Source organism: Panthera leo, chromosome D1, assembly GCF_018350215.1.
Source record: "Panthera leo isolate Ple1 chromosome D1, P.leo_Ple1_pat1.1, whole genome shotgun sequence".
NCBI classification, from domain to species: domain Eukaryota; kingdom Metazoa; phylum Chordata; class Mammalia; order Carnivora; family Felidae; genus Panthera; species Panthera leo.
In genome coordinates this window covers 99,346,199-99,367,953 of record NC_056688.1, presented here as the reverse complement: position 1 = coordinate 99,367,953, position 21,755 = coordinate 99,346,199, and the positions used below count along the sequence as shown (strand labels likewise).

The 21,755-nt window shown below is 39.1% G+C and overlaps 1 protein-coding gene across 24 annotated transcripts in view; it reads left to right on the top strand.

Annotated features, from left to right (window-relative positions):
• CELF1 (CUGBP Elav-like family member 1) overlaps positions 1-21,755 on the top strand; it is a 73,689-nt gene that overhangs the window by 11,304 nt on the left and 40,630 nt on the right. For 14 of the 24 annotated variants that reach the window (XM_042906784.1, XM_042906804.1, XM_042906803.1 and 11 more), the window contains exon 2: positions 5,785-5,933. The exons of 7 other annotated variants lie outside the window; for them this stretch is intronic. The gene's annotated coding sequence lies outside the window, so the exon portion shown is untranslated. The remainder of the gene's footprint in view (positions 1-5,784; positions 5,934-21,755) is intronic. 3 more of the 24 variants (XM_042906802.1, XM_042906805.1, XM_042906783.1) reach the window with 1 other exon arrangement.

Sequence of the window (21,755 nt, the reverse complement as noted above, 5' to 3'; positions counted from 1 at the left end):
ACATGGCTTGGCTAATGTTTCTATCCTGCATGACTTTGTGTGATACTGCCCGGTTTACCATACTAGATTGGGTGGGATAGTACTAGTGAGAAACACCTGTGTTGTCCTTTTGGCTGCCTGCCTGATTCTGAATGCTGTTGTCTGAGCAAGAGTCTTAGGGGTCTGGGGAATGAAAGGAAGTCAGGGTGGTGGTGATGAGCAACTTGACATTGTGTAACTGACATTATCAGCTAGCTGGTTATTACCGCCTATTGAAGCAGTACTGTTTTGTGATCATATAGCCATTTTAAACCTTACAGCAGATTTTCAACAACGATGTTTCACTGGAAGCTGTTTATGTGGTAAAGGACTATTCCTTAGGTTTCTCTTTCTTAGAAGGCTAAAACGAGAGGAATGTGCATTGCATTTTTTTGTTTGTCAGCCCTTTCCTGCTCATGGTTCAATTTCTATTTGTCATTTACTACATAGCTAACCTTTCTTATGAAGCCTTTACTGTTCATCCATTCCAATACTGTATTATAGGATATAATTTAGTGTTTCATTAGACGCATTTTCTCATTTCAGCAAGATTTTAAGCTTTTTTGAGCATGGAGACTGCTTTATGGCTGAGTGTATTATATAACTTAAAAAAAAAATTTTTTTTTTTCCTTTAAGCAAGCTCTAGGCTCCAAGGTGGAGCTTAAACTCACAACCCTGAGATCAAGAGTTACATGCTGTATGGACTAAGCCAGCCAGGCGCCCCATGTATTCTATAACTTTTGAGGAGTCAGGCACACAGTCCCTATACTAATTATACTCTGTGACCTACCCCTTCTTGTAACAGCTTATTGGACCAGAGGTGGACACCTAACCCAAGCTGGGCAAATCAGTTTCTCCTAAGAATTTGAGATTGTAACTGAGATTTAAGTCTTTAGGGAACACACGTATCACCTGAATTCAGAGAACTTGAAACATATAAAATCACATTCACAGTCAAGTTTAGGCTCATGATACATCAGGAAGCTGTGAAGGCCAGTCTGTAGGGAGGGATAATTAAGTAGATTCATCCTGAAAGAAGTATAGGTGAGAAATGCATCTCTGGGGAGAGAGGCGGCCATCCACATGCAGAATAGAAACCTATGCATAAAGCTTTTCCAGGTGTGGCTCTGTTATACTTTCTGCCTTTGAGTTCTTTTAAATACTCCAGTATCCTTTCAGTTAATTCCGTTTTGTACTTAGGCTAGTTTGAAGGTTTCTCTTAATTACTGAAACCTTTGAGAAGAGTACAAGCTTTAATATTTCTTAAATATTTTTGCATTTTAGAAGTCAGGCCTAGGATCATGGCTTTTTGGAAGATTGCCCCTTTCCCCCACACAGCAGGTAGCTCCCCCTTTAGGCTCCTTTGAGGTCTTGGCTCCTCTGTAGTATAGACATTCCTCTATATTGTCACTTTTGGTGTGTAGAGAGTACTTCTCTCTGGTGCTTTGCCAAATTAAGATTGAGGTTTTGTTTTTACGTGTTTTTAATGATTATTTAGTTTATGTAACGTTTATTTGCTTAGATTATTCTTTGCAGCATATATGACTGATCATAACAAAATAATATTGTTATTTCAGATAGGAAACTTAATGGTGGGCCATGATTTTAGAAGAATTTTTTGTGAGGTGTATGGATTAAGTTCATTCTTCTTTTCTAGTTAAGTAACACATTTGTTTTAGTTCTTGATTGTTTCCTCTTGAAGGAAAGTTGATGGACTTGAGTGGAATACAATAATGTGAGTTGAATGGCAGTTGAGACTTTAAACAAAGGGTAATGGTGAGTGGCTGTGTGCCCAGTTGATGGAGTCTGTCTGGTCTGGGCTCAGTTAGTAACTTCATGAATGATCTGTAATAGGAGCATCACAGTGGTGTTTTTCTCTTTGAGAAATGTTAATGAGGGAGAGAGGGAAGCTCTGAGAAAGATAGTTTAATGCTTCCAGTTTTTTTCTTCCTGTGATCATTTGGTATTTAAGTTGAAAACCTTTTTTCTGGAAAAATGTAAAATTTCCCCGTAATAATAATGAGCAGGAATTAAAAAGAGACTAGACCCAGCTTTGAAACATGGATTTTCATACAACCAGGAGGGAATGGATTTGCAGAGTAGGAAAAACTGGAAGACGTTATTTCCTATTGGAGGCTAGCCTGATTGTTGTGAATATGTACATAACCAGTGTTGCACTTTCATGGAGTGCACATATGATATTGAGCTGAATGTTCTGCATATCGGAAGTCTTACTGTCCATAGTGCTCAGTGGTATTGGGTCCTTGCACAAAATAGAGACTTGATATTTTTAGAGTGCTGCATGTCTGGTCGAATGGCACTTAAATTTTACGTTTTGAGATCAGGGCTGAGGAATAGGAAGAAAATCTTTTAAAACTGAAATTCTGAGAATTTCTTGTTTTTTCAAATCATTGTCTTTTGAAGATAATCAGTACTCAAAGGAGTTTTATGGGAAAAAAAAATTGTAAGCAGCCTTCCATTGAACGACATTAACTTGGGGATGCCTGAGTGGCTCTGTCAGTTGGGTGTCTGACTTGATTTTGGCTCAGGTCGTGATTCCACAGTTTCTGGGATCAAGCCCTGAGTCAGGCTCTATGCTGGTGGGGCAGAGTCTGCTTGGGATTCTCTTTCCCTCCCTTTCTCTGCCCCTCCCGCATGCATGCTCTCTTGCTCTTAAAATAAATAAACTTAAAAAAGACATTAAGTTGGCTAAAATTTGTACTACAAAAGACTTTGTGTACCTCTGTGATCTTGAAACCTCATATTGTATATTGCCTGGACAAAATCAGAAGGCTCCTAGACAACCCTGATTCTGGCTCTGTTTTCTGTAGCTCCAGAGAATTAGAAAAAGAGAATCTGATACTGTTGGCAGCCTGTGCTCTCTTGCTTTTCTGGGCCAAGACATGCATTTAAAAATAAAATCAAGGAGATTGTAAACCAGTAGTAAAAACGAATAAAACACCCAGGAGTTTGCTTCCTCTCATGTCCTGTGGTCTGAGTCTTTTTTAAAGTCTTTAGGCTGGCATTAAACTCATGTGACAAAACTGTACTCTGGGCTTGTTCTTCTGTATTTCCCCTTTGAGATTTATGGGAAATAATAATGGAAAGACACCATGTTTATTATATATTTATTGTTTTTATCATGTTCTATTTCTGTTTAATAGCCTCTTGATACATTTACAAGTGCAATAATAATAAAAAAAAAAAAGCCTGCAAACTTCTTTACTGAAATCAAGTGCTATTTTTATTTATTAAAGTTCATTTGTCTGGTATAACTTTGCTCTTGCCTCAGTAAGATCCAGACAAAGACTTCACTCTGTTCCAGGAAGCGTGCAATTTAGAAAAATGTTTTCTTTTGAATTCTGGCTGTTCCAACTTCTCCTGTGAACAAACCAGATCCACAGATCAGGTTTGTAAACGACCTGTTTTCTTAAGGTATCTTCTAACAGAACAGGTCTCAGGGGAAACTGAGTGGCAACACATTTAGCTGGGAGTAGCAGCTCATCTCCCCGAACTACATCCCCTTTGTCCACACACAGCAATTTTGGAGGCAGACTTGGAATTTAAATGTACACTTCTCTGTTCTGGTCCAGTTTGACTTTATAGTCCATTTTATTTTGTGTGTCTGACACATTAAATTTTTTTTTAATGTTTATTTTATTTTTGAGAGAGAGCGAGCGTGAGCAGGGGAGGGGCAGGGAGAGATGGGGAGACAGAATCCCAAGCAGGCTCTGTACTGTTAGTGCAGAGCCTGAGGTGGGGCTCGAACTGCTGAACTGTGAGATCATGACCTTAGCTGAAACCAAGAGTGTGGTGCTTAACTGAGCCACCCAGATGCCCCTGTATTTGTTTTTATGTATAGGGGAAAGATGAAGACTAGAATATATTTCCTTCTTTTGTAAGACAGAGTCTCTGAAACAGTATCTAATATTTCTTCAGCATTGTATACTATATGGTAATATTTCTTGAAGATAGCTTGCTAAAGAAAAATGGAATCAGGCTTTCTGAATTGCCAGATCCAGAACATCAAAAAATGCTTTGACCAAAAAAGAAAAAAAAAGAAAAAAGCCCTCTGGATCCACCCCCAGGAATCCTAGTGGGTCCCCATGGTAACAGCCTCCTTGCTTACAACTTGTCACTGTGTAGCTGTCACTAGAGTTCAGAGAAAAGCCAGTATATCAAGAACTGTGTGGCATTAACTACTCCTTGATAAAATGCTGTTGCATATTTGAAACAAGCCAGAAATAGAAAGTTAAAGGTTTTACTTTCTGTGTTACATTAATTAGATGTTTTAAAAAGCTGCCTAATTATGGTAAGGTGCAGCAGTGGGAAGGTGGTGGGTGGCCGAGGCTGGCATAGGAAGAAGCCATAGGCTCAGAAGGTTAGAATCTTCAGAGATTTTTCTTCTCTAATCCTTTCATTTTGCAAATGAGAGAAGTGAAGTGCTTTACTTTGGTTCACATAGAAGCGGAAACAGGATTCCAGCCCAGGCTTTCTAATTTTTCAGCATACTGTTCTGTCTCCACTCATACCTTGCATTTACCATGCCTCTGTTTTTTATAAATGAAGTTGCAAGTTTCTGAAGTTAGGGAAGGACCTTAGAGGTTATGCGGAGAAACTTTCTACCTAGCAAAGGAGTCCCTTCTGCAGCATCTTGGGCAGGTGGCCTCTGCCTCTTCCCTCAGGTGGGGGTTATCTATCTAGTTAGCAGGAGCTCCACTGCCTGAGTTCAAAGAGATTGTGTATGTGGATTTCCCATTTTAAAGCGGTATGCTTTGTTTTTCTCCTCTAATAAAATAGCAGTTGACCATCAGACTCACATGTTTTTCATTAGCCTCTTTATCTCCATTTAAGTCATGCTTGTCAGTCATGACAAGAGAGAGAATTCTTTAAAAGAATTATGTCTTACCTAAACCCTAGAACTTTGAAAAGGTAATGCCATATTTGGAACAATCTGGTCCTTTAATGGTGGGAGGGAAAAGATGATAAATGTTATATTCAGTTTAAATACTTTATAATGTGCTTATTAATAAGATGAAATTGATTATAAGCTGGAGTATCAAAGAGGCCTCAAAGTTTTAAAAACAAAATCAAACCCACATAGGCAAGATGTTTAATATTTTTTGTGGTGCATTTATGAGTATTTTTGTATAGAGTAGGTTCATTTATGTAAAATAATAATCTGACCCAATATCGAAAGTCCACCCAGGTGCCCCTATTTAGGCAATTACTAATTATATATACCAAAAAATGACTTACTTGGTTTGTTTTTTGGATGCCCTGTTGCTTAGTATGCCAGTCATCAAATGCCTCTGTCAGAAAGCGCTTCAGCTTTTATTTTATCTTTCTTCTTTCACAATTGCTTAAAAGGTAGTAGTAGGTAAACAGTTAAGATTATTAGCTTGAGGGGTGCCTGGCTGGCTCATTTGGTAGAGCATGTGACTCTTGATCTCGGGGTCACGAGTTCAAGCACCATGTTGGGTGCAGAGCTTACTTAAAAAAAAAAAAAAAAAGAAAAAAAAAAGATTATTAGCTCTTCCTGCCCATGGGTCCTGTCCCTGTCCCCTTTTGCACATCCCTCCCAAAAAAGATTATTAGCTTGAGATTTTTTTATACCTTTTAAGAAAAGCACATATGCATATTTTCTAAGATATACAGAAATGTTTTCAGTTTTTCATAACACAGATATTTTTTCCTCGAAGAATTTACCATACCTAAAAATGGAGAATTTGGCTCCAAGATTAATTTTCCTTTTTGTCTTACCAGAAAATTAAAGTGAAAATGCTGTTGGCAGTCTTTTGCTGTCTTGACTTCAACACAGTAGAGAATGCTATAATGAAAATGTGGCTGAGTTTTTAATATTCTGGAGTTTCATGACCACCAGCACTTCTTGTTGTGCAGCCAAGGTAATTAAGGTAATCAAATATTTTAGTCATTAGCAGGTGTGGCCTGACTCTGAAAGAAATCTCTAATCCTAGTTTTATCCCCAATGCCCTTTTCCTTTTCACTGTAAAACATTTATTACTTAGTTGTTCTGGCTCTCAATTTGACCAGTGAATTTTTGTGTAAAAGTCATTGTGCAAAGTTTTTGATTAGAAAATATGCCAAATTATAGTGTAATGAAAGAAGCTGTTAGACCTCACATTGATGGGGGAAGGGAGGAGAGACAGACAGATACAGGAGTGGGGTGGAAAAAGAGAGAAATGGTGCATCCTTACATTTGGTAGACAAGGCAACTTGAGGTGTTAGGAACCTCAGTGAGGAGGGTAACTTATTTGAGGCATCGAGCTATTACGTGGTAGGACATGGTTGGACTGCCAGTCTACACTCCAGATGCTGTGCCATTTTCCTGCATTTTTCTTGCTTCTCGAGGCCTAGTCTCATGACAGTAATGAAATAACTTATTTTTGTAGCCATTCCTTTTCATGTAGTAATGTAATTTTTAATCATTGAACCAGTAATGTAAATTCAGTATCTTGTTCTAGAAGTTCTTAGCTTTGAGAGAGTTAGAAAAATAACTGCCCTGATATATTTTTTGGTGTACCTTTCCTAAACTGCTTACCGGTTTTCTGATCGAAAAGTGGGAGTAATTTTAGACTTAACAAGTGGCATGGAAATGTGGTTTTAAAGTAGCATTCATGACTTTCAAGTCATTCTCGACATCTTCAAGTCTTTCAAAACAAATGCATGGGTCATAATGAAGTTTCTGTTGGCAGATAGATGGAGGTAACCCTCACAGGTCATTTAATAGATGAGAAAACTGGATGTTACAGCTTTATTTGGTTCTAGGGAACCAAAATGAGACATGATGTGACACAAAAGATTGTCGTTTCCCCCCTACCCTCTTCTTAAAGTCTGGTCCCTCTCCCCCAGTTCCCATGCCCCACAGCCATCATTTTGGCTCTGATAATTACTTCTTAATTCTAAACAGCCATACTCCATGAGCTCCTAGAAAAGAGAGAGAAAGAAAACCCCAGTCTCTCCAGGGGACCTTTCAGTCAGTGCCACATTTACCAAGCGGTCTGTCTGGTCTGTGACCATGTCCTCTTTTGTCTGGGCCCACATGAAAGAGTGTCCCAAATGCTATCTTGATATATGTCCTCACTAGCAGTCTTGTTTTTTAAGCCTCCCTTTACAGGTTGATTCACAGTAGGGGAGAGTCATGTTCAGAAACTTTTTCTGATAGCCTGAATTTTCTTGTCTTTTATCTCTTTGCTTCTATTTATGTTCTTTGTACCTCTTCCTTGAGCTTGTGCCTTCTGCATAGTTGACTCTATTATATCATCTTTGGGGCTGCAGAATAAAAGTTGGAAGATTTTAAAGTTAAAGTTCCCAGAATAATGTTGTCGCCCACATTGCACATATGTCACATTTTGAGTTTACTAGTTAACTCTCTAAATATGTGCTTTATATACAGTATGTGCAGTGTGATCACTTAGGTTGCCATGAGAACCTAAAAATTTTAGGCTTAAATTGTTCAGTAACAAACACATACTTTTATTGTCTTAGAGGCTAGTTGTTTTTTTTTTTTGTCTGATATACTTTTTACAGTATAGGTGTATAGTATTAGGCAGTGGCCATTCTCATATATTGCCTCTTGCTTCTTTGACTATTCTTCACTTCAGTCTTCCATGTTGTAGTTTTTTCTCTCTACCTACCTCCTATTTCTTTGCTATAGGGATAGAATTAGAAGTAGGAAATTGGGGAGTGCTGGGTGGCTCAGTCGACTAAGCCTCTGTCTTTGGCTTAGGTTATGATTTCAGAGTTTGTGGGTTTGAGCCCTGCGTGGGGCTCTCTGCTGTCAGTGTGGAGCCTGCTTCTGATCCTCTGTCTCCCTTTTGCTCTCTGCCCCTCCCCTGCATGTGCTCACTTTTTCTCTGTCTCTCAAAAATAATAAACATTAAAAAAAATAAGAAGTGGGAAACTGGAAGCTTTACTTTTTTAAAAAAAGTGCACCTGGTAAGAGAGGAACTATATGGGATATCCCTAACACACCTAAAGAGTTCTGTTTTCACGTAAGCCTCCTGAGATGAGCTATAGTGCTAAAATTTGCTTGGAAACTTTTTTTTTTTTTTTTTCTTTTAAGCATTGTAATGTTAGCCTATCATCTAAAAACAATTCAGGTTCAGTTTTAATTGGAATACATTTTATCTTAGACTTTTTTTTTTAAATTTATTTATTTTGAGAGAGCATGAGCAACGGAGAGGGGTAGAGAGAGAATCTCAAGCAGACTTCGCACTGTCAGTGCAGAGCCCCGTGCAGGGCTTGAACTCAGGAACCGTGAGTCATGATCTGAGCCAAAATCAAGAGTTCGATGCTTAACTGACTGAGCCACCCAGGCACCTCTAGACCTTTTTTTTTTTTTTTTTTTTTAAGTTTATTTATTTTGAGAGAGAGCACGGGGGTCAGATGGGGAGGGCAGAGAGGGAGAGAGAATCCCAAGAAGTATCTCCCCTGTTGGTGCAGATCCCAGCATGGGTCTCAATTCCATGAACTGTGAAATCATGACCTGAGCCGAATATCAAGGGTCACTTAGCCGACTGAGCCACCCAGGCGCCCTGGAATATGTTATTTTGAGTAATTTCTTGGCCATGATAACTTGTTTATTCTTGACTGGGTTTAGTCATGAGGACTCCCTTTTTGGACCAGGAAGTACAAGAGGAGATAAAAGGATGTTAGAATGGAGAACAAACTGTATATTGTTTAGTCTTAATCTAAATCTATTTTGGATCATGGACCCCCCTTTGTAAATCTGGTAAAAGTTATGGACCTATTTTCCTATAAATAGAAATAAATAAGTATAGTTGAACAGTGTGGAGATTAGTAGAAAATCCACTTATAACTTTTGATGCCCCCCAAACTTTACTAATAGCCTACTGTTGACCAGGAAGCTTTACTGATAAAACAGTCAATACATTTTGTATGTTACATGTATCATACACTGAATTCTTAATAAACTAAAGAAAATGTTAAGAACATCATAAGGAAGAGAAAGTACATTTAAAGTACTGTACTGTATTTATCAAAAAAAGTTGCAAGTAAGTGGACCCGTGCATGGTCACACCCATGTTCAAGGGTCAGCTGTGTATGAATGCATTTTGCATATATGTGTAAAATTTACACATAATATAAGGGAGTTTATGGAATTCTGTAGGTCTGTGGACCGTAGATAGGGACTCCTGTTCTGGTCCAGTCCCATTTTTGAGGAAATGGGAAATGAGAAAGAAATGACCAGCCCAAGGCCATACTGTAGCTGTTTATAGCCATTTTGATTTTGAGGTGGTACTTTTAATCACTGCTTGGTATATATAGTTGTGGTCCTTTGAACTGTGTTCTTTATTTTTACTTAGTTGCCTTCACAAGAGGAACCTTGGTAAAGTCTGTAATAGATCATTAAAGCTGTGATCTTACCCAAAAAATAGCATATTAATCCATAACCAGTTACTCTTTGGGAAATCAAAGTTGCTATAACAAGCTGCTCAGAAAAACTAAATATATAAGCCACTATATACAATTAACAGGTTTTTAATAAAATGTTGAACATTTGCATATCTGTGTTTTGTCGGACATGAAGGTGCCTCTACTGCTGGAATCCTGTGTTTTCTTTGTCAGTATATTAGACGGTGTGGACAAGGCTCTGCCTTGCACTAGGAGATCTAGGTAGTGGGATTGAGAGATCAAGTTTGCAAGATCAAGTTTGCTGTCATTTAGCATTCTTTGCTGATCATTACTGTATTACATACAATGGGCAAAGAGAATTCAAAATTCCAAAACGTTAATTTCCTAATAAAATATATTGGAGCAAGTAATTATGGTGGATATGTTATTATGTCTTAAGAATTTGAAGAGTTTCTTTAGTTTCAAGGACAGTGTGTTGCTGGAGGGTGGGGGAAGCTACCTAGCGTATTTGTTTATTTATGCCCCATAAGCTTAGGCTAATGCGCACATACATACCAGACAATTCAGTGATGGGAAGGAACTGGTCAGGGCTCTGTTCTCTGGAATTCTCCTTCATGGTTGGATGACTGGTAGTGTTTTGTAATAAAAAATCTCAGAATGTGTCAGCACCAACATTTCTAGTCTCCACCATACTGTTTTCCTGTGGCAGGTGTTTTGTGTTTTTTCCCCCCTTTTGTTTATTTAAAAAATTTTTTTAAATGTTTATTTTTGAGGGAGAGAAAGAGACAGAGTGCAAGTGGGGGGAGGAGCAGAGAGAGAGGGAGACACAGAATCTGAAGCAGTCTCCAGGCTCTGAGCTGTCAGCAAAGAGCCTGACACGGGGCTTGAACCCACGAATCATGAGATGATGACCTGAGCTGAAGTTAGATGCTTAACTGACTGAGCCACCCAGGCACCTCTTTTTTCCCATCCTTTTAATGGTGGTGTAAAATTTCCTCAAAAGGCTAGGCAGAGATTTCTGAGATATGTTCCTGAAAGTGTGATGTGAGAGATGTTAGAGTGGATGCTGAGTTATGGTCTGAATTTATTTTTCTTTTTTTTTAGAATATATTTTCTCTGAAGTTGGCAAAAAACTATACATTTCTTTTTACTTTTTTTAAAGTTTACTTATTTTGGGAGAGAGAGAACCCACATGCGCATGTGTGCGCAGGAGAGCGGCAGAGAGGGGGAGAATCCCAAGCAAGCTCTGTGCTGTCAGCACAGAACCCAACCCAGGGCTCAATCCCACAAACCATGAGATCATGACTTGAGCTGAAATCGAGAGCTGGAGCCTTAACCAACGGAGCCAGCCAGGCGCCCCTTAACTTTATATTTTTAAATTACAGACTTAAAGAATTTCAGAAATGGAGGGACCTTAGAAATCATCTAGTTCAAATATTGTAGACTTACATTTAAAGATAATGCCCTTTGAGTGCTAGTAGGTGGGACCTGTGGGAGAAGATCTAGGTGTGTCTTCAGTCTTTCTCTTAATTTGTATAGTGTTTATAGTTGCTACTCCACAGTTTAGCACTAGTCAGATGCTATCAACCTTTATTATCTCATGTATTAATCTTACCTAAGAACTAGAGTTTAAGTATTGGAGTCGTTGATAGTACAGTTTATGTTTGTGCTGCATCCCCTGTAATACTGAATCTAGACAGTGCATGGTAAATACTTGGTTGATTGATTAGGAGTTAACGTATGGGATCATTTCAACCAGTCAACCATGCGTTTTTTATCCTGTGAGAGTTCACTCTGGCCAGAAATTGAGCTTTTCATACACTTCACATTGAATGAATCTGAATGAATTGTTCCAAGCAGAGTAATTTTTGGAATATAAAATATGGCTTCTGATTACATAAGCCAGCATCCTGGGAAATTATATTTTTAAAATCACCATCAGAATTTATTTTAACTTGTAACACCCCCTGCCCCCCAAAAAAAGGAGGGACCCCAAAACATAACCTGAGAGCTGGAATGAGATCTTGATTCTGGAAATAGCACAGGAGCAGTGAAGGTCGGGATCATTCACACAAATGGAAATAACCTTTTTTACTGTGTTAAATTCCATAATTTAAATGATAAATTAAGCCTCACAGCTACTGCTGATCTGGTAAGACTCTGACCTAGTAAAGTTTTCACACTGTCTTTTCTATTTCCCATGGCTGGGGGATTCTTGGTGTAAGTGACTGAGATTATTGGGAAGTTCCTTGACTGAAATAGAATCTCTCAAACCTTTCTTCAAGCACCAGCCTGTGTGTTTCTGGTTTTTGTCTGGAGCATGTGAACAGAATGCATGTGTGTGAGATAATTGGGTTTTCACTGATGGCCCCCTTTCAGCAACCATGTATGGGTAAAGCTGTGCAGGTCCCTGCTCCTCCCTCTCTGAGCACGGAGCAGAATCTATTCTGCTGAAGCTGCTGTTCCACTTTCAGCTTTCTATATTTGTACAGCAGCAGCAGGAGCAGCCCACTAGCTAGGCGGCGTGGCTGCCCTGTGTGCCCATATTGGCTCAGGCCTGAGCAGGGCTCGCAGTTTGTGTTCTTACGTGCGTCCGTCTGTCTGTCTGTGTACATTACTGTGGAGGACTGAGGTTTTCAAGTGAAAGAGGTGATCCGTTTGTCTTTTCTGTTTTGTCATTTATAAATGGTAGAGAATGTTTCAGAGTCTTGGGGATGGGGCAAGGAGACAAGATTTGTATTATTGAAGAAAATTTGTTTTCTGAGAGGAAGGCCAAACTGGTAAATACAGTGTCAGAAATGGTCTTTGGGTTCTTTTAGAAACTTATCTTTTTAAAGTAATAGTGTTTTTCCCCCTTTGTTTTTTTACCAGTTTCAAAGATCAGTTCTTAGAGGTGGAAATGAATTCCTTGTCTGGCATGCAAATTTCCTGATACAAAATTTGAGTAGAAAAGACTGAGGCACGACCACCTCCTTAAGAAATGATTTTGTACACATCTTTTTGAAAGAGGGTGTAGTAAGAGCTCAGTCTCTTGGCCCTTTGCTGGGAAAGGAGCTGTGGGAAATGCCCTGTTGTTTTGGGCTTTACAGCGTCCTATGCTATGTTGCACTGATTCAGAGTGCTTTGTAAAGTTTGGCTTTACAGAGGGCTTGTAATGTTTTTTGGTGTCATGTCTATTTAAGGAAGAGTAGAGGATGTGACATGTAGACAGATTTCAGGCTATTTCCAAAGAGTATTGGGTTTGTTATGCTATTTTTAAAAGATTGTTTTCTTGGTTTGTTTGAGATATTCTAATTAGGCAGAAGTGAATTCCTCACTCTTGATCAGTTTAAGTCTAAATTCAAGTTTTGTTTCTTTGTTTTACATTTTGCTTTTACTCCCTTCCCCCCTCCCCCCATGAGTCATAAGCATGCAGAGTTGGGAATAGAACTTGTCAGCTGAGTAAGGATGAGACTGTTCTCTGCATATACTTGTTACTGTGGACAGTGAAGAGAGAAAAGGACTTTAAATGCTGGAGAAACACAGTTCACTGAGGCAACTTCTTCCTGTGGCTCTGTGGTATGGTTGCAGAATATGTGTGACCATTTGCTGATGTATTCTGGCTTTGAATCACTGAGGAATCACTTCAGTGATTTGTCCATTGTTGGCTTTGGGTATATGTGTTTGTTTAGAGTTTGGGGCCTGGAGCTGTCTTTTGTGGGTCCTGCATACTTAATGAGTTTCTGAAATTCTGTTGAGTGGCTTTAAATTGGATTCACCCTCCCCTTCTTGGCAACTCTTAGTGCCCATCTCATTTTACCATCCTACTAATGTTTTCTCATTTATAGTATGAATCACTATACACCCTCTGTAGGGGCTGTCATTGGAGATTAAAATCAGTGGCAGCTCTTTGATTTTACAGCCCAACCTCAGTAAGGGACACGGGCTAGCACATCACGATTCCAGCTTTCCCTTTGTTTTTGGTATTTAAAAAAAAAAAAAAAAAAAATATATATATATATATATATATATATATATATATAATTTCCCTGATCTCATTTTATTTATTTTTTTCATTGTATGCATTTTGAAAGTTTCCACAAAATGTTTTTTGGTATGATGGGGGTAATAAATAAGTGTTTACAAATAAATAAATAAATGCTCTTAGAACAAGTGGTTCAGTATTTCCTAATGGAGGTTACACTTATACTGGATGCTCACAGGCCCAGTTGGAAGTTGAAGATCAGTCAGCCAGTCATTGCCTTCTTATCTATCCCCCCCACCCCTTTTAATAAGACCTATTTCTGTAGAATCTTAGGCACTCCCAATTTGAAGAGATAAAATCATCTTGTCAAAGAGTAAAACTTTTGGGGACTTCTCCTTTCTCACCATAGGCACCAACCCTAGTGCCTGGAATAATAATGATAGCAGACGTTTATTGAGCACTCTGTGTGTGCCAGGGATTGTTCTGAATGCTTTATGTATATAAATTCTCTAATTCTAACAAGCACCCTGTAAGATAGATACTGTTACTATAGCCATTTCCCAGGTGAGGAAACAGGTGTAAAGAAGTTAAACAATTTGTCCCAAGTTAACTGGCTAGCAAGCAGCAAAACTGGGATTAGAAAGTGGTGGGGTGACTACAGTATCTGAGTGTAGGACACGTTACAAGGTTTACAGTAAATACTTGTCTATTAATTTTGTTAACATATAGAATATTATATGGGATTATTGGATTATGAATCAGTCTAACTCAGTTTAATTTTCGAATTTCCTTATGAACATGATTATGGCTTTGATTTTGCAGCTCACTGTCAATAATTCACTTATTGATGATAAAGAGCTGTAAGGCAAATAGCAGGTTCATGGAGTATCCCCAGAATTACTAGTTTATCTCTGCTAGTGCCTGTTTACTGAAGATATCAGAAGCAGAATTAACTTTAGTTTCTTTAAGTCTTGTTCCCTGTACTAAACATCATCAGGAGATGCCTCCTCATGGTGAGGATGGGGAAGTGGGAGGTGGGGGCCTGGCAAGTTTTGCCTCATCCATTAACTGATTTGTGAGTGTAATAGGAAAATAGGGAGGTTTGTTCAAAAGGAATGATGATGTGAGAATTATTGGTAGGCTGGGTAATTTTAGTGGAAGGTAGCAAAAATGTTACTCTATCCTAGACAGTGTGATTAAATAGCACATAAATTTGATTTAGACAGGGAAATTAGGAATCAGCTGTCCTGAGATAGATGTTTTAGTCTCTCTCAAATTGATGCCAGATGTTTTCCCTTGCCATATATGCTTTCCCTTGGATGTATGCTGTTCTATGCTTTTTGTATCTTGTTCTTTTTTTGTGTGTAAGTCATGTCTTCTGAACAAGATTATAAACTCATTAAGGATAGGGATTAGGCTTTTTTTGTTACCTCTCTAGTTCTGGGTATATAGTGGATGTTTCCTACATGCATTTTTGATTGATAGAGCTCCCATTTTAAAGAGAGCTTGTTTTTGTAAACAAGTTTACAAAGTTTAATTTTATGAAAGAGTGGTGTGGTGGGTTTTTTTTGTTTGTTTAAGTAGTGATTTGAAGGAGGCGAAGGAGATCATATGAATGGGTATTTAAATGTGAGAAACACTTTAGAACACAGTTCAAGAGTGATGAAAACATGATAATTGAAGTCACTTTTTACAAAAGTGACAATATTAAGAACGTATTTAGAATTTACCCTAGGACTGTGTATTCTTTGGGATGAATCTAGCTATGCCAAACATACTCCCTGATTGGCTGAAGCAAAGGTGTAAGTTTTGTACTTTTTGGCATATAACCTATCTCAGGAAGCATCTCCGCAGAAAAGTTGTTTCTGGTTTTGTAGGATTATGATATTAAGAACAGAAAGATTGAATAAAGTTTCCTGCTATTCAACAAAACAAGATAAACTTCCTGAGACAAGACCATATGGCAGCATCCTGCTTCAGTGCCCATGTGTTTGGGGTGAGGTTGGGGCAGATGGTACAGGCAGGGTTCTTGGCTGCTTGGTCAAGGGTTTTGGAGATGGTAGAAGTTAGATGCTAGGCGCTGTTGTATGTCCTGTGTATCGGGCATGTCTGCCTAAGAAGTGGAGCGAGCTCAGTGAAATGATACTGATGTGTTGGGTAGTGTGGGGGTAAGATAAGGGGAGAGGCTGACTTTGGAATGATACCTGCAATTCGATCATAACTTCCCTCAGAGATTAGGGAGAGAGACAAGATACGGTGTGAGAAACAAGATTCCAGATCCCTGGCCTCTTCTGTTCTCTAGAGCCTTCAAGTAAGATACTGCAGGACTATAGGATTTTTCTATTTAAGCTTGAAGCTGTTTTGATTCCTTTTTGAGATACTAGGCCAAAAGCTGTATTTATAGAACTTGTTTTGACATATTATCTCACCCTGTCCCTTGCCTTCCTTACTGGAAGCCAGCTAATGTTGCACTCTGCCTGGCAGGAAAGGTTGATTGAAGAAAATGTACACATAGATATACAGCTGAGTGATTGAAAATAGCTCCAAACTTTGTAAATAGGCCAGCCATAAGATTTGCAGTCCAAGCTACATGAACATCAGTTGAGTTGCTGGGATTATTTCAGATGGTGTAATGGTAATTACTCAACTCACATGTGGTAGCTGTGCTGCTTCACCTGGACAATGGCTGTTTCCACACAAAAGTTTCAGGCAAAGCAGGAACAAATGCAAAACAAACTGCTCGTTTTGGAATAGATCATGAGTTGGGATTTTTCTTCACTTTGTCTCTCATAGTTTCAAGAGTTTTCTTAAAATTTTTTTTTCTGGGGGTGCCTGGGTGGTTAAGTGCCCAACTTTAGCTCAGGTCATGATCTCACAGTTCGTGAGTTCGAGCCCCGCATCAGGCTCTGTGCTGACAGCTCAGAGCCTGGAGCCTGCTTCAGATTTGGTGTCTCCTTATCTCTCTCTGCCCTCCACTCCACCCCCCCCCCCCAAAAAAAAACAAACGTTTAAAAAAATTAAAATTTTTTTTCTGTATAGGCGCCTGGGGGGCTCTTGTTTGAGAATCTGACTCTTGATTTCAGCTCAGGTCGAGATCTCATGGTTTGGTTCATGGGATCGAGCCCTGTGTTGGGCTCTAGGCTGACAGCACAGGGCCTGCTTAAGATTCTGTTTCCCTCTGTCTTTGCCCCTCCCGTGTGTGTGTGTGTGTGCGCGCACGCGCGTGTGTGCGCGCACGCGCATTGTGAGCACTCTCTCAATAAATAAACATTAAGAAAATTTTTCCTTTAGATAGGTAACATATCCATTTTTGAACAATTCAGCCAGTATTCACCTCTGCAGCCTTGTTAACAGTTTCTTCTTTATCCTTTCAGAGCCATGTTGTTCATATATAAACCTTGTGTAATATATTTTCTTGATGAGTTCTTAGTGTAGTATATTGGAACTGCCTTAGTTTCTTTAATAGTTGTAGTGTTCTGTCACATTGCTGTACTATAATTTATTTAAGTAGCACCCAACTGATGGGCCTGTATACTTCCAGTTTTTGGTGTTATAAACAGTATTCTCATTAATGCCCCTTTGCATACTTGGTGTACACCAGGTAAAAGTATATTTGAAGGCTATATTTCTAGAACTGGAATTGCTGGATTCAAAGGGCATATGCAGTTTTCAATATTGGGAAGATACTCTTGAGAACCTATTTTATGTTTTACAAGTGATATTATCCACTGAAGAATGTTACTGGTGGACGGAAAGATCTTAATGTTAGGGTGCCTAGGTGGCTCAGTTGGTTAAGTGTCCAGCTCTTGATTTTGGTTCAGGTCATGATCTCACAGTTTGAGTTCGAGCCTCGCGTAGGGCTTTGCGCTCACAGTGCTGAGCCTGCTTGGGATTCTCTGTTTTCCCCCTCTCTCTGCCCCATGCACACGCTGTCTTTCTCAAAAATAAATAAATAAACTTTAAAAAAGATCTTAAACTACCGCCCCAAAGAGTTACTTGAATGAACATAACGTGACCTGAAATGGAAAATTTAAGAAACCTCAAGATAAGCTTAATTATCAAACCCAGCAGCCATTATTGTTGAAGAGGCAGATTGCCCAGAGTAGGCAATTTCTACTATTTTCTAATTTCTACCAATTAGAAAAACATTTATGGTCCTGTGGCTCATTCAGTCCTCTCATAACACAACTCGAGGGGCTCCTGGGTGGCTCAGTTGGTTGGATGTCTGACTTTTGGTTTCTGCTCAGGTCATGATCTCATGGTGAGTTGGTGCAGAGCCTGCTTGTGATTCTTTTTCTCTCCCTTTCTCTGCCCCTCCCCTGCGGACGTGTGTGCGCTCTCTCTCTCAAAAATAAATAAATAAACCTTTATAAAAAAAAAAAACCCACTCAGATGGATCATGAAACCATTTAGTCATCAGAATTAGTTGCAAGTAGTTGTTATAGCTAAGGTTTAATAATCACCTCAGACAATTAAAAGAAAGTAATATTTTGAATCCCCCACCCCTCCAAAAAACACATTTTAATAACTGTCTTTATTTTACAAGTGGAGTGTTATGACTAGAAAGTACAAGCCTTACTGGCTGGTGGTGGAACGTGGGTCACTTAATCCGTTCTTTTCACTTTAGTTACCTTGTCTGAAAAATGGGAGTGAAAATGCTGAAGAATCTCCTTTGAACACCCAGAAAAATAAGTGTATAGTCATTTCCAGAAGGTTATGTATTATAGAAATGAGTCTTAAGAGACATCAAGATTATAAGGTAATTTTAAAAGTAACTCTGACAGTGTTTTAGAAAAAAATTAGTCACATTCTGCCTACATGGTACTAACATATGGTGCAGCCCTGATGAGCTGCACAAGTGGGCTGAAATCAAAATGCATTTGGAGAGAGGAGCAGTAGTGACTCACTAGATGAGACAGATTTGGCCTTATGGCAGGGCAGGGAAACTAAGGCGGAACTGGTGGTCTTAGAACATGCCAAATTTGAGCAAGTGATACATGAATATTATGGGAAAGTGGAATGACTGAACCCTTGGATTTGGATTAGCTGCTGGATTATAGCTTGGCCCCGTCTTTGTCCGTAGAGCCCCTACTTCTCCGCACAATGGGGAATTTTTGCTTCCTCTGACTTGTGTGTACATGGTTCTGTGTGTCTGAAGATAGAGGCCAGTAGGCAAATATTTAACATTGATATGCCTGGAACGTTGGGTTCAAACTAGAAAGATACATAGAAGAGTTAGCAGTTCTGCCCAAAGAAAGCTGCATGTTAGCTTGGCTACCATATGTAAATTGCTACTGCTACATCCAGCAATTTGTTGCCCAGGACTGACAGTGCTGCCAGGGAAACAGGAGGAGGAAAAGACAGAATGAGATTCCTACACCCCACTCCAGCCCCCAGTGGAGAGCTGTATGGGGAAGAGAAGGGGAATTCTTTTTTTTTTTTTTTTTTTAATTATTTTTTATTTTTTTTTTTTTAACGTTTATTATTGAGAGACAGAGAGAGATAGAGCATGAGCATGGGAGGGACAGAGAGAGGGGGAGACATGGAATCCGGAGCAGGCTCCAGGCTCCGAGCTATCAACACAGAGAAGGGGAATTCTTAATGGGAATTTGAGAATTACTTTGAGTGTGTAGGCATTTTGAGACCACGTAGAAACAGATTTTTAAAAATGTATTTTGCATTCCCTATGTGTCTCATTTGACCACCTCCAAAATGCGATGCCTTGTTTTGATATGTATATAGTCATATGGAAAGATTACTAAACAGGAGATGAGAGGGCAGATTAAGGAAAGGAAGAACAAAGAACCAGACTCACCCACCCCCAGTTAACCTTAATGTGCTACTTATTTTTTGTAGCAATTTCAGAAGATTTAATAATTATGTTGGCCTTATGAAACAGGTTTTATATTTATTGGTTGTGAAATAAAGGTAAGGATGGTATTGGCAAAAGTCCGTCTTCAGGCCAATTCTGACTCTTGATTCTTAAATATGGATTGTTCACAAGAAAATGTTTGTAATTGTTAAGTGAAAAAAGTACATTAAACAATAGTATATACAGTCTGATCTGTAATTTGACAATAATTGTATGTATTGGAGTATGTATGCATAGAAAAAACCCTGGTAGGGAATGAACCAGAATGTGGTTTTATGTAAACGTGAATAAATAGGTAAAAATTTTAATTGAGGAAATAGAAAAATGAAGGGGGAATAAATACTTAATAAACATTCTATAAAAAGGGAGGAACTGCTCACAATATTGTTTTTACCCAAATACCACAATTTAATGGGGAAAAAAGACAGTTTTCTTTTTCCTCTTCTTATTTTCTTTTTAAATGTTTATTTTTGAGAGAGAGCGAGCACATGAGGGAGGGGCAGAGAGAGAGGGAGACAGAGAATCCAAAGCAGGCTCCATGCTGTCAGCGCAGAGTCTGATGTGGGGCTTGAACTCAAGAACTGTGAGATCATGGCCTGAGCCGAAACAAAGAGTCAGATGCTTAACCGACTGAGCCACCCAGGCGCCCCAAAAAAGACAGTTTTCTTACTAAAAAGTTGAAATATTTATGTGTAGATATCTCAGTTGAAGAAAATGTTAGTGGGGAAGGGTGGCTGGGTGGCTCAGTCGTTTGAGCATCTGACTTCATTTCGGTTCAGGTCGTGATCTCAGCATCGTAAGATCAAGCCCTACGTCCATCTCACTGTCTGACCATGGATCCTGCTTGGGATTCTCACTCATTCTCTGTCTCAAGTAAATAAACTTAAAAAAAAATGTTAGTGAAAAATTTATAAATTAGAGCAGATAAACCAGGGAATTCATTTCAACAGTTGAAGGTCTGATATGTGTCATCTTTATTCCAGGTATCCTGAGGCTATAAATAGAAAAGGAAGTACTCATGACTTGTTCTCAAATTAGTAGCATTCGAAATCTGTTTCATTGGGGCACTTGGCTGGCTCAGTCGGTTGGCAGTTCGTGAGTTCAAGCCCCACGTCAGGCTTGCACTGACAGCTCAGAGCCTGGAGCCTGCTTCAGATTCTGTCTCCCCCCCTTCTGCCCCTCCCCTGCTTGCACTCTGTCTCTCTCTAAAATAAAATAACGTAAAAAAAAAAATATTTTATTAGCAAAAATTTAGAAATGAGGTTTACACATAATTTTTCTCAGGTGTATCCCACATGTGGTAGGGACTAAACTAGAATTTGGGTTACTTTGTAAAATCAGTTTGGAGAAAATAGAATTATGTTTTTATTTTACTTTTTTTTTTAATTAAATTTTTTAATGTTTATTTTTGAGAGAGAGAGAGCGCGCGCATGAGGAGTGGAGGGGCAGAGAGGGAGACACACAATCCAAAGCAGGTTCCAGGCTCTGTCTGAGCTGTTAGCACAGAGCTGGATGTGGGGCTCAAACTCACACAACAGCGAGATCATGACCTGAGCCGAAGTCGGACGCTTAACTCACTGAGCCACCCAGGGACCCCTTATTTTACTTTATTTTTAAAGATTTTATTTTTTAAGCAACCTCTGTACCCATTGTGAGCCTTGAAGTCACAACCCTATGATCAAGTCACATGACCACTGACTGAGCCAGCCAGGTGCCCCAGAATTCTGTTTTTAGATGATTTAGTGATAATCTGGATTAATCTAGTGCTGTCATATAGTTTTGCAGATCGGGAAACTGAGGACCAGAAAAAAGTGACGCATTCAGGATCACGCAGATGACATCAGATCTGGGCTTTGACAAACTTTTTTGTCACCTTGCAGCAAGGAGAGTCAGAGGGGAATATTCTAACAATCATGATCCCCTTAGACATCTGAGGAGAGCTGTGGATTTTCTCTTCAGGGAGCCTCCTGTGTCTGTTTTTATGCAGTTTAACAAAAAAATATCATAGGGTAGTGTTCATAGACCTACCTTTCCCCATAGCCCATACGTGGATTTTGAAGAGATGTGAGGGCCCCAGATTAAGCATCTTGATGAAAAAGGAAAGTTAAAAAAAAAAAATTGTTTCCATGTTGCACAATAATATTAACATACTCATCTGTACACCTGAAAACCGGTTGAGAGGGTAACTTTTATGTGTTTTTGACCACAGTTTTTTAAAGCTGGAAAAAATTGTTACTGCTAAAGAGCACATACTGGCCAGTGGAGAAGGAGATGAGATTGAGATCTGTTTATAAATTTCTCTACCAGGATCAGGAAAAAGGAATACACATAGATGATTCAGTCACTAAAGAGTCAGAAGCCCCAAACCTAAGCCTAAATCATGGAAATGGTAGCCATAGAGCAAGTGTTTACAAGGGGGAAAATGATTTTTCTAGATCCCACAGAGAAAGTGTTAAGTTTTATCCCTACTAATCTAGACAAGTCAGAACTAAGCCTGATGTA